The sequence below is a fragment of the Molothrus ater genome, chromosome 6, assembly GCF_012460135.2.
Source record: "Molothrus ater isolate BHLD 08-10-18 breed brown headed cowbird chromosome 6, BPBGC_Mater_1.1, whole genome shotgun sequence".
Lineage (NCBI taxonomy): Eukaryota > Metazoa > Chordata > Aves > Passeriformes > Icteridae > Molothrus > Molothrus ater.
Window position 1 is genome coordinate 30513615 of NC_050483.2, and position 13772 is coordinate 30527386.

Sequence of the window (13772 nt, forward strand, 5' to 3'; positions counted from 1 at the left end):
AAGCATGTGCACTACAGAGTTACCCAGAGGGATCTAAGTGATAGCTGTTGCTGACTATGCTGCAGCAGGATGGAAGCTGCTCTCTGCCCATGCTGCCAGAGACGAGGCTTTCCATACTTTGCTTTGCACAGTCTGCTTGATGTAAATGCTGGTCATTGGAGAAAGAGGACTTAAATGGTGGGGAAAGCCTGAGGTGTAGTGCAAGCACAGATTGAGCTGGCGACCCCTGAGAAACCAAATATTAAGGAGAAGACTCTTAAATAAGAAGCTCTTTAAGAGGCAGTAGTGGAAGTGTGGAGGCTCAGGAAGCAATGCAGCAATGATGCCTCCCCTTGTGGCATGCCCTTGGATGTGATGCATGCATTTCCCTCTGCTTGCCAGGACCTGTTTATCAGGAACAATCAATGCTACATCATAACCCTGCAAACTACAAAAAATTCAGCAACTGCTTCTGACATTTAAAAATCATTGTGAGCTTTCCCCTTTCCCTCTGCCTTGACTTGATGGTCAAACAGGCTAATAAGGCCTGTCCTCTGGATGCATAAGCTGGAAAGATAAGTCTGGTACTGCCACTTTCTAGTGTTAAGATCTGACCAATTTATCTAGGATGAGACTCTTCTTAACATGGAGAAGCAAGTACCTGAAATGGTTCCTCAGTCAGGCTGCTGGCCTCAGTAAAGTCATTTGGCTCAGGGAAAGACACATCTTTGCCAGTCCATATTTCCCACTGCAACAACAGACTTATCAAAATTGGTCATGCCAGGGTCTCAAAACCTCCTTGAACAACAATACTTCATTGGAGACATAGAGCTAATGCTAGACAAAGGCCGACTTCCTGCAATATGTGTGTTGGTTACTGGTGCCAGAGATTTACAACCACTGATAATATATTTTAATTATATTCCATATCTGCGTATCTCAGAGAAAGGAAATATGCTCTGTCAACCCAAAAGTATTACTTTGCTTCATGTAGATTTGGAGGGGCAGGCTGGTTATTTGCTTAGGGAAAAGCAACTACTTCATACTTAAAGTCTCACCTGTTTGGGGAAATGGTTTCACACATTTAGCAACAAACACATGGATGCACAGCTCTCATGCATGTGTCACCCATTCTGTGTTTGTAAGGCCCCTTTGAACACCTGCTGGGGAGATCTTGCCGCAGAGTTGCTAGCTACTGCAGCATGGCCAGGGACATACATTGATTATTTGGAGAAATGGTTCTAAAGAACATGATTTAAATCCTGTGCTGAAGGATTATGCTCAGGTTTTTAGATATGAGTTTGTTCTGATGTAAGGAATGGGATGCTTTCTCTCTGTGCTGTTAAACTATAGTCTAGCAATTTAGAAAGAAGAGTTGGATCTTTCTCCTAAAACAAATTCCTGTTTTTAATGAGCAGTTCTTAAGAAAAACTTGAGCTGCTGCTCATGGTGCCAGCAGCCTTTAAATATCTTATTTGCCTTCCCCAGATCTCCAAAATGGCTTCAGAACTCAACTGTCCTTACTTGAGGGATGGAGTTCTTTCCATCCCTTCCCAGCTTCCTACTCTTTTGATTATCTTGTAGCCTGCTCATCCTAGGATCCAGCAAGCCTGGTGCTAGTAGGGAATAGTTAGCTTTATTTTTGTTTCCTGCAATTTTTGACAGCTGAGCCAGTAATCACAAAGTACTGCCCAGGGATAGCTGCAAACTGCTGCAAATAGAATACAAAAAAGGCAGGAAAGGATGAAATTGCATGGAAAATGCTGCTGCTGGGTCTATATCAGGCTGCAGCCCTCTCTCAAGGTGCTGATGATCCCTGGTAGCATTGAATTCCTGCATAACTGATCACATATTTCAGTTTAAATAGGTTGTTACTAAATATTTGTTGGCTAAACTCTTTGAGGAGTCCTGAAAGAAACTTCCTTGTCAGCCTTTGTTTTGGAGCTGTGTATCAGCAAGAAAATAGAGGCGAGGAACCCAGCCTTTCTTGGTGTAGAAAGTGCGATTGCAAAGACATCTTTCTGTCTACTACTGTTTATTTTGTCCCCTCAAGCCTGGATTAAAGGTATAGGCAATGTGTGTATGTGAAGTTACTAGTCCTCGAGTTGCTCCACAGCAGTCACTGGAGCTGTACCCAAGGTGGAACCTCATTTGGTGTGGCACTTGGCACTCTTCTGGGAAACAGCAGATCCTGACCATTAGTAAACTAGGAAGAAAGGTTGGTTTTTTGGTTTTTTGTTTGTTTTTTTTTTTTTTTAAGAAAAAGCAAAATTACTTGAGGCAGTTATTACAATGTGACCCTATCAACTGTACAATGAATTCCACGCTTCTGCTGCTGGTCCTGACCCATATCTCTGCTGAAGCTGTGGGAGTGGTGAGACTGTGACATGCTGAACGGTGTGATATTGAGGGTATTTTTAAAGGGAAAAATAGGGAAAGCACTCAGTGTATGTGCTAGAATCAAACAAGAATGCAGATTTGTGGAGCTTTGGCCTTGTTCTACCAGCAGTATTTACTGCGGGATCATAAATAAAAGAATCATAGAATGCTGGTTCATATTAATGGGAGGTCTGCCCATGAACCAAGCACTGTTGAGTATTAGCATAATTTGACAACAAAGGTTTTTATAATGTCCTTCAAGAGACTCTGTCTTTCAAACTGGCATTTGTGATCGTTTGCAAAAATGCCTACCTGTTGCCTTTGATCGTTTTAGCAAGAAGAAATACCTCAAGGAATTGATAAAAGATCCTAGGACAATCTTTTACAGTTCCTAAAGACTTCAGTGGTCTCTGTTTCTTTGGTTTGCATGTGTTCACACAGGTGTTACACCTGTGCTCAGCTCTTCTCCACCAGGAAAAGCAGAAAAGACCAAACACATCAAATGCACTGGAATGTAATTGTGTGGGTGTGCGTGAGTGTGACTGTGTGTGTGTGTTCTTGAACTGAATGCAGTCTGACATCCCCTACCCCTTCTTTCTTCCATGTGCCTCACCTTCCCCCTTAGCCACAGAAAGGAGGGTCTCTTCCTGCGAATCCCATGCTGGAAGTTGGTTTCTGGGAAGCGAAACCTAATGTCTGTGGGCTGTTTTTTAAAGCCATGTTTCAGTTCTGTCTTCAGACTTTTTTGCTGCCTTTGGGGAACAGAGGGGTGGGAAGGGTAGATTGTTAAACTGTTTTTAAAATCTATTATGGAAATTTTGCATGTATAAAGTTATTCTTAAATCTAAAGGAGTCTCCCCAGTTTGCGGACATGGCTCCAGGAGAGCATCATCACAGATTCCTCGACTCGGTTTTAGATGAGACCATCTATACTCAAATAGTCTATACTCCTGAAAGTATAGATGACAAAAGTATTGATGACAAAAGGAGGACGGATTGGTGTGATGGAAGGACGACATTGTCAGTATGTCCTTAAATACATATCAGAAGTTAGGCTTGTAAAAGGGAAATTTTAAAACAATCCACAGGATATGTATGTCTATTTCTACTGGGTGCATTTGAAAATCCTGCCACTAAATTTGATTTTGGGTATGTAGATATTGGGGTTTTTGGTTAAAATAATTGTGGCTCTCTTCTGTTCTCTTCCATGGTATGTAGTACAGTCTCCCATGTTTCTAGGTGAAATTCACTGATAAAAATACTGTGAAATGTGGATTCATATTTTCCTCTCTTCCTTCCCCCCCTGCTTCCTGCATCACTGTTCTTTGGTGGGATATTAAACAAACAAACAAACAAACAAACAAACAACAGCAAAGTTGTTCAGAGTCCTTCATCTGGAAAACAAAAAGGGTAAGACGAGCTAGAATTTGCAATGTACTTAATAAATTTCCTCTCAGTGGAGGGTTTCCCTATGACTTCTAATTTTCACCAGAATATGATACTGTCCTGCTGCAGAAGTAAACCCGATGCTCTCCTGTGAGATTTCTGTCTGGATTAGTCCTGAAGTGCACACACCTTCTTTGCCATGGACTGAGACCCAGTGAGAATGTAGCATTTTGTTTATCCTGGTTGTGTGCCTCCAGGACTCCTGCCTATACCAATGGTGACTGGGCAGAGCTCCTTTTTGTATCTGTGCAGTATATTTGCTTTCTGCTTTCTTCTTTGGTGCTTTTTAATACTTTAATACTTGGATTTTTTTTCTAATAACTGGTACAATTTTTAATAAAATTGTTAAATTTGTCTGTGTTCCTTGATTTATTTTTTAAGGGATGGAGGGCCTTTACACAGCTGACCTATGGAGTTACCTAAATCAGTGATACAATTTGGGTTGTTCAACTTTGAAAATATCTGGTGGGTCATTTTATGTGCACCCTAATACCAGGCCCTGGAACAAGGACAAGATCTGCTTCTGAGATTGGACTGCTTTCCTTGGGCATAATTTGATTTATAAAATAGTTTTTCAATAAGATATATTTCCATGCTTCGACAGAGAACTGCTGCTGCTTGGAACTGCACAGTTAACCCACTTCAAATCAGGAAGATCTTGTTAAGATACATGAGGTACATCCTCCAAATTTGCAAAACGTAATCTTTGATTGATGACCACTTACCTACTGCCTACACAGGTACATTCAAAGGCACTGAAGCCTTAAGAATAAAGACTCGTTGCTAGATAATCCTGTTAAGGAAATATGGTTCTCACTGGTCTTCTGAGGCAGCAGAGGAAGGTGAGAGTGTTTGTAGGGTGGTAATGACTCCTTCAAACACAGACTTGTGAATGTCTTGGCCATCCCAAGCACAGCAATGTCAGGCCTGTCTTCAAGTTTTCCTCTGCTCCTATTGGGAAAAACTACCTCCACTAAGTAAAGGTAGCTAAAATGGGTGGAGCAGCAATCACGATATGTGTTTTGTGAATTATTTGTAATATAGCTGGTCAAATTCCTTCAACCCCATTGTTCCTCCAGTGCAATGCTGCTGCAGTGAGCATAGGAGGCTTAGGGAACCAAGTTAACAATCCTACCCGATGTTAAGTTGCCTTGACTGGTGTCTGCATGTTACAAAAGGGCCTTTCATTCCAAGAACACATGATGCGTGTGGTATGAAAAGCCACATGTGCATCTAAGACCACAGGGGGAAAAAGACAGTTTTTCTTTTCATTGTATTAGATCTAGTGAGAAGTGTGTCCCCTGGTCAGCCTCATGTGACCGTGAAAGAGTCTGTTGTAACACACTGATACAAGGGGACAGACGTGAGATTGACTTCGATGGGTGGGTTTGCTCAGAATTCCCTCATTTTCATGGTTAAGTTCTCACCGTTAATTAAACTCTCACTCTTAGACGCTTTAATAATTCTTGTACCAAAGAGAAGAATGGCTTTTAAAAATGAATGGTTTGTAATGCTACCCCAGAAGCATTTGCCAAAGCAGCAGCATGCACTGCACCTTGCTCAAAGTAAAGGCAAGCGTGCAGATGTATGATCAACCTCCCTTCCTCTGAGACCTGCTAAATTACTCTTGACTCTTTGGTTTGGCTCTATCATGACCTGCTGGCTGTTACTTGCCTAAGGCAAAGTAGACTCAGGGTGCATGGAAACATCTTCAGGGTTAGGCATCAGGACCAAATAGTACAGGCTGGAACATTCCTATTGCACATGAATACTTTTTAATTTATTTTATTTTATTGTTAGTTTGAAAGAAATTGAATATCCTAGAAAATGTGCTTTGGAAAACTTTCTTCTTAAAGTACTAAGCCCTGCATACTAACAGGGCAGCTTTCAATTTATTTCCAGCCATGGCCCCTTTCATGACAATCACATGTCCCTCACTTTCTATACTAACGTGACTAGCACTTTAAAGGAAAATGAGTTCTGTTATTAACTTCCTAGCTGCATGCTGTAGGGACAAGGTAAAAAGTTTAAGTAGGATTACTGCTTCAAGGAAAAAATGTTTATCAAGAAGTGCTCAGCCTGTCTCGTTAAAAATAATAAAGCACTCTGAGGACAAGAAAGTTCTTTGGTTGCGCAAGCTACTGCACAAAGCACTCTATTTTCATGACTCTGGCTGCTGAAGTTTAGAAGCCACTATAGTGTATTGATTGGGGAATATTTTTCAAGCACTCATAACACTGTTTTATGGTGCAGTAAATGTGCTTGTCCTCAGTCTCCGCAATGTATAGGCAAGCTTGGAAACAACTCTACTAACCAGCTTTCTCCTTGTGCTCTCATACTTAAGTAATTCAGACATGATACAGCCCTATTTCTTTAATTTGCTTGCAACCCCCCCCCCCCCCCCCCCCGCCTCCTTGTTTCTGGTTATGAAGAGATGGGGTTTGGGGAGGAAAAAGCATCCTGAAACCTTTTGACAGCTTTGGGAGATTGGTGTTAAAATGCAAGAGCTACAGTTGTTTCATTGTTCATATTACTGGTTTCTGTCAAAGAAACCTGTTTCCAATGGGAATCTAAAAACGAGGTGACAATAACTTCTGATAGTGAGTTGTCTTCCACCTGACATGATGCATGATGCCCTAACACAGCTAGAGTGTCTGACAACAAACCACCAGGCGTGACACACTGACATCAGTATTCATATTGCCCTCTATAAATCCTTTAAATCTTGATTTCTCTTAAATGAATTATGTTCTCTGTAACGTTCATAATGGACTCTTTTCTTTCTCCATTAAAGTCTGTGTCAGCATTCTCCTTCTCTGTGTTTTGCCTTAGGGCTCTTGATGTATACAAAGACTCCTCTGTTTTCTGCTCTTAGTCACACGCTTTCACTCTTAACCTCAGCGCTATAAACTAAACATCCACCCACTATGGCTGGAGATGACCCTGTTTACGTCTGCTGCTGAAATCACGACAGCAGCAGTCATGAAACTTTCTTTTCATGGAGACAGCTCTTAGTAAGAAGACAATAAGGCTTGACTTCAACACTGCAAGTTTTTGAAAAAAAATTAACATAAATAAATAGCCAGGAAAGATTAATGGAATATATAAAGAAATTGGTTGTCTCAATCATTTTACATCACCAACCTTTTAAAATTACCGTATCTGAATTGTTGTAGCAGTCTACTATGGTATTGGAACACACCAACTCAATCTGAGACAGCAAGGGCACAAGCAGGAGAATGGGGCTGATTTTTACATTTCAGGGCTGGTTATGATGATCAGCCTGAACCATGACTCTCTGCAATCCAGCAGTGAGTGTAGAACAGCAGGGGCAGCCACACCACTGAGAAATTCCCATTTTCAGACACCTGTGCTACCAGACTTACTGCCATGACTACTGAACAGAGAGCTGCTTGAGAGGATGGCTCTTCCTAAGGAGACCAGCAGCCCCTTAGTAAACAGGGTGACGAGTGACCGGTTTGAGAACATGAAGGAAAGTGTAAGGAGCACTGCTAACTCACAGTGGAGTATCCCCTCCCTCAACCTGCTGGCCATGCTCTTCCTAATGCAGCTCAGGATCCCATGGTCCTTCTTGGCCACAAGGACACACTGCTGCCTCAGGGACAGTTTGCTGTTCACCAGGACCCCCAGTCCTTCTCCACAGAGCTGCTTCCCAGCAGCTCAGCCCTCAGCCTTTGCTGAGCCATGTGGTTATTCCTGCCCAGGTGCAGGTTCCTGCATTGTTGAATCTCAGGCAGTTCTTCTCTGCCCATCTCTCCAGCCTGTTGAGGTCCTTCTGAAGGGCTGCACAGCCCTCTGGGGTATCAGTCACTCCTCCCAGCTTTGTGTGCTCAGTGACCTTGCTGTCATCAGTTAGCAAGAAGGTGTTGAGATGCTCTCAATAGAAAATATATTTCAGTGTCTTCCAATGAGTCTTCCCTGTGACCCTGCTCAACATTTCCACTATTGGAGCAGCAGCTTCCCAGAGCTCTCCACACTACTTCCCGTCACACAGGGAGGCTCAGGGCTCTGCAGCTGGCAGCCAGCTTGCCCAGTCTCTTAGGCATTTGCACAAAGCCCTCCTTCGACAGGACAGGGTCACAGAGCTCATTTTGCCTCAGTGCAAGCATGCTCCCTATGGAATCTTTGCTGGCACTTTCATTAGTCTAATTTTAAATATCCCAAGTGAATGGCTCTCTACTATTTCCCTTGAGAGACTGCTGTACCTACTAATAAATCTTACTGACAAAAGGTTTTTCCCAATATCCATCCTAACTTCTTTCTCTCTTAATTATATTCCAATACCCCAGTTGTATGTCCTTGTGTCACTTTGCAAGGAAACCTTACCAAAGTCATTTCTATAACTAATGCAGCACTCACTGAACTCCTTGGCAAAAGCTCCTGCTGACTTCAAGGTACTTGCAGCCAATTTTTGGGCAAAGCTCTGCGTTCCCCCTCAGTGCAAGCCTGTAATCCTAGAGCCAGCATGGTGTGCCATAGCAAGGCTCAGTTAGTGTTGCTACCCAACCCTTTCACTGCTGCCCTCAGTCTTTCTGCCTGAGACCACCAAAGACTTCAATGAGGGTAGGAAAGTAGACAAGATGTATAACCCAGGATATTCTTCAGGCTTTCTGAGGTGCATAACTCCCCTGCTTGCTGGCACTGGCTCCCCCAGTGGGGCTGGAAGCCTGTGGGATTCAGGGCTGAGGCTCCAGTAGGATGGTTTGGTATGTATATATTGGGAGCAGCTCACCCGGGAACAGAAACTTGGCTGCACCACCCAAGTTCTGCTGGTCTGGCAGCCTGGCTGTGTCCCTGCATGGCAATATCCCTGCCTGGGGTTACACTAGTAACAACAACATGACATTAATTCCTGCATGTTGGATGTAGTAAAGCATTTCCCCTTCACTTCCTTCCCTGTATGATTGTGAGTCATGGTTCTTGGGAGCCGATAACATGGGAACCCAAACGATGCTTCGAGCTGTGCCCAAACACGAACAAATACTTGATCAGTCAGGGAATTATCAGAAAAATAAATGTTTGTTGATGTAAGCTGTTATTTGGAGCTCATGTGCTCATGTCATGTTATGTGGTCTTTATGCCTCCATCTGAACTAGGCACTTTTCCTTCAGGTAAAGTTTCCTTCCTCATCCAGAGAAACAGAACCAATCCCCTCCTCACTCCTGCTGCAGTAGTTTGCTTGCCCTTTGCAAAAGGAAAACCAAAGCAGAATATCTATCCAGCTTTGTACCAGCTGCCCGTGAGGTTGGCCAGAGGGAGTTTCCCTTGCTGGAGGAGGGATTACCACAGGCCACATCTACAGCTGAACTCTCCTTAACCTGGTAGATATGGTGTGTAATTGTAACATCCCACTCTGTTGTGATCTTTAGTTAAAGGTGCGTGGAGTCAGTCAACCATTTTGACACTTTATTGGAGTGGATACAACAGAGAATGATGGAAGGTGGGCAAAGGGATTTTTACTCCTGGTTGTTCTCTTGTAACATAAGGCACAAAATCAGATCCAGCAAGGTGCATTGGTGTTTACCTATCCCTTTTGAAACTGAAGTCCAACCCCACAGTCTCATCCAGCTCCTGCCTAACCCTGGAAGGGATTTTCACATTCCCCACCATCCTAAAATTCTGCTGGAGGCACTGAATATCTTAGGACCAATCCCATGCCACAGTCCTGTGTGATCTACCAAGCTGGTGCTTTTCTGGCTCTCTCATTTGAGATAGCTGTTGGGGCAGCCTGTTTCAGAGTGTGCCACCAAAGCAAGGTTGACAAAAGATGCAGAGGAGGGTGATCCTTCCTCTGCTGTGAACCAATCACTCTCATTTGAACTCTTACCCAGAGTCGCTGTCTACTGCCAGACAGGATCTGGTGCTCTCTGTTCCCAGAGGAAGGCCCTACACATGTGAGGATGAGTTGCTCTAAGCTCCTTCTGTCACATCTATAACACATTTTGGAGTCCAGAGAGTGAGAAAAGAGAGTGAATACAACCATCTTAGGGCTAGGAAAAGCAAGGTGTGACTGTGAATTCTGTTTCTGTTTACAATCAATTGAATTTGAGGGTTCAATCTTTGAACCAGGTTGAGAGAAGTTCTGAATACCAAGGTTTTGAATACCTTGTGAAGTATTCAAAATCTGGAGAGAAGTGTTTTATTGACACTCTTCTCATGATCTCTGTGCTTCAATGGCCTTCCCAGCTGTCTCCCTGCTGAGGACACCAGTGGATGTTCTCTGCTCTTAGACAACTGCTGCTTCCTACATTGCCTGAGGGGCAGCTCAGGCACCTGGTTCAGGGCAGTGGAGCTGATGGAGGAACCTAAGAGTTGGTGCTGTAGAGCTCAAAGTTAGGATGTTAACTGCCTTTTATGCTTCTCCTTGATCATTACTGCAGAAAACAGGGTAGTGCATTTTGTTAATCTCAGAACAGACACAGTTCTATAATGGGACATTACTTTTGTGCATTTCACTTCTTTGTCTGAGATAAGATATGGTCTCTAATGTCTCTTTTTTTTTCCTTTCTTCGAGTTGGTACTTTTCCAGAGCACTTCTTCATCTTGCCAACTAGTGATTAATTGGCTGTACTGAAAGGTTCAACACTTTTCTGTACGTTTACCAGAGGAGGCAGAGGAATGTGTGCTCTATCTAGAGTAAAAGCATGCCCTAAGTGGATTTAAAAATGGGTCATCACTTGCTCATTTTAGAATCTGTGGCCTTAAAGCACATAAGCAGAGATGCCCTACCTTTTTGATACCATTTAAAAAAAAATTCATGGTGAATGGGAATGTCAGTGGGAAGTTCCAAGACTTCTGTTTATCTTCAGTCAAACACCATACAAGCAGCTCAATCACAGACTTCTTTGTGCTATGCTGGTGTTGCCAGCTGTCACATAGAATGTGGTTTTGTCCCTTGCTGCTGGAATTTCCATGCTGATTATACAATTTTACCTCCTGACAGTCCAGGGGGAAAAACATTACTAAAAAACATCAGCCTAGGCAGGGTCTTGTCAGCCCTAGTTTCAGTTCCAGCACCTGGTGTCTTTCAGCATTTCCAGCCCTACAGTAAGGCTTTGGAGGGTTAATGGTCCACTTAACAGAGAGACTTGAGAACTCTTTGAGCAAAGCTTGGAATGGGACTCATTTCTCTGTTTCACAGAACTGCATCTCTGCTACTTGCTACATATCCTTTTGAAAGGAAATCCCAAATTAGGGCCTTCTACAATTTGTGTTGTCACCCTTCTGCAAGAGAGCTTCATGAAGCAATTTGACCTTGTTCCTACTTCTGTGTTAGCATCTGATTCATTTGCCCTTAAGTTGGAAATTCATGCTCTTGCAACCAGACATCCATGGTTCATGTCTTACATATGACCCAAACATGGGTGTGTTTCAGCTGGCCATGATGCTTGTAACCACCAGACCACAATCTGCTCCCAGAGCCAAGAATAGCAGCAGGATTTCTGATGTTCAATTTTCAACAAAGCTGTCTCCCTTGCAAGACATTTTGGAGTGTTAGCAATGTTGGTAAACTGACAAGGACCCAGGAGTGGGCAGGTTGAATTGGAAATGAAAAGACAAAACAAAAAAAATGGTATTTTTTAAAACATTCTCTGTGGCTGCAGCTCTCTTCACAGAGAGCAGCAGGCACAACTCATTCTCTAGTCTTGTTTTTAGTGTTTTGGTTTTGTTTTGTTTTTGTTTTTTTTTTTAAGTGACTCACAATTTTTAAATTTGTGGTGGGTTATAGTATTGCCAAATCTAATATATCTTATCCTTCATCTAAACCTCTCTCCAAAGTTTTCATGCTTATTCAGTCCTTGATCTGTCTTTTGGGATGGCTTCTAAGGACACCAACCAGTAGCAGATGTGATAGTATTTTTATTTTTATTGTGGACATCTCCTGAAAACATTGTACCAAAATAACAAAACAGCAACAGCTCTTAGGGGCTACCAGATAGTCTCCAGCCAGTCACTTCTTTTTGTCCTTGCCAGCCTAATTTGATTTGAACAGACAACTGATAAAGGAATGCTATCAAGCCCAGGCAAGTCGTGTTTCTGCTTCTCCATCTGAATCATTTCTTGATTGCCTGTTGAATGCTTGAGAGCAAGTTGGGGGCCTTCCAAAACAAAGCAAAGATAGCCTCCCTGTCCCAGAGAGGTTACTGTGCAAACAGAGACTGCCCAGCATGTAACAGCAGCCTCATGTGCATACGGGAAGCAGTGGAGGCAGTTGATCATATGGATTGTGTAGGCAGGACTTAAAGATAGATGTGAGGCCATATGAGTTGCCTGTGTGTGCTGTTGGCCTGCTGGAGCTCCCAGGGTGCAGCCCTGGGCAGCCCTTCCTCCCAGGGGCAGGGGGAATGCAGCCCAGGCAGGTCACTGGTCCCAGACACGTCCCACTGGGCACACTGTGCTCATGTGTAATGCTTTAAACTGAGCTTAAAGGGGTTTGCACGGATATCCCACGTGATCCAAGTGACCAAGACTAAATTGCCAAGCTTTTCAACAGGAAAGGAGGCTTCTAGATCAAAAATTATAATGTTTCACCATACATAAATTACAGGTTCATTTCTCTACGTACTGACAGTTATAAACAACACTTTTTTGGCCCTAGGTCAGAGGTATGGCTTTGACCATAATTGTATTCTTTGTAGATAACTTATTTTTGTTTTGGTTACCAGAGCTTTTGCAATGGATCAGGCCTTTGCATTACTGTTTGTGTCCCATGGTTCCATTTTTCTGCTGCGACAGCCACCTCCTGTCACCAACACTACCTGGGTGCTGGGCACAAAGGTGGGGCAGCATGGGTCACCATGGGTCACCATCAAGGGGAGGGGAGCTCAGCAGAGAAAAGCTCTTCAGTTTTGAGCAGGACCTATGATGGCAGAGTAGTGAGAAGCCCTGGTGTGGTGGTGTGTAGTGCAAGGTGCTTTGCCCTGCCAGAGGAGGAGGAGGAGGAGGAAGCAGTGTTCTTTATCACTTTTGTTTCCCACTATCCTGCAGTCAGATTTTCTGCTTGTTTTTCACTGTGCCCTTCATGTGTTTTCCATCTCTCCAGAAATCACTGGCTTTGTTTAAAATAGACTTCAAGTGGCTGCCAAGACTTTATCCAGAGAGGGAGAAAAATGCACGGACGCCAAGTTCCTATAGAGTTATCAAAAGCTTTCACTCCCCATCAAGAATACACCAGAAGCCTGGTCTTCTCAAGAAGAGTTCTGAATACTCACTACAAGTCATCCTGCAAGAGCCACCAAAGCACTTCTGCCCAGGAGAGCTATCCTCAGATCCCAGTGGTGTCTGCTGAGATCTGCTTGCAAGTGGCCTCACAAATCACTCACATCCTGGGATGTTTGCAGTGTATTGAATCTACAGAAAAATATCACAAAGTTAGAGGAAAATGGATTAAGGATTTTTGATTCAAAAATATTTAAAGGTACCCTGTTCATAAAGTCATAGATTTCATCAGAGCACAACTTTGTGCTATAGGCTTGCAGCCAAGGAAGATTCACCTTGAGGGGCTTTGCTGGCTGTATTTGCTTTCTCTTTATATTTTACCACCTTTTTCTAACCCAACCCTAAAGGGATTTCCTGCTCTGTCTCCAAAAGGAGATGCTATTGTTAAGTAATTCCCAGCTTAGAGCTTAGCATCTCCTTCTCTCAGCAACAGTTCAAGTCAGCAAGATAAGTACGTGTAAAATTGAAAACAGGATCAGCTCCTTCATCACCAGGGCAAAAGGTATTGAAATAGAGACAAAACCAGATATTCTTTGCTTTTAGGTAGAGCAGTGTGATTTAACTCTGGCTTTTGGACTTGATTCCTAATATTTCTTGATTAGAAAAGCTTACTGAAAATACTTGAGATGGCTGGTGGGGAGAGACTTTCTTGACAGAAGCAGCTTTCTGACAGAACGTAAACAATCCCAGAGCAGGCTTCATGAACAGTACTCCTCCCACCAGGAGCA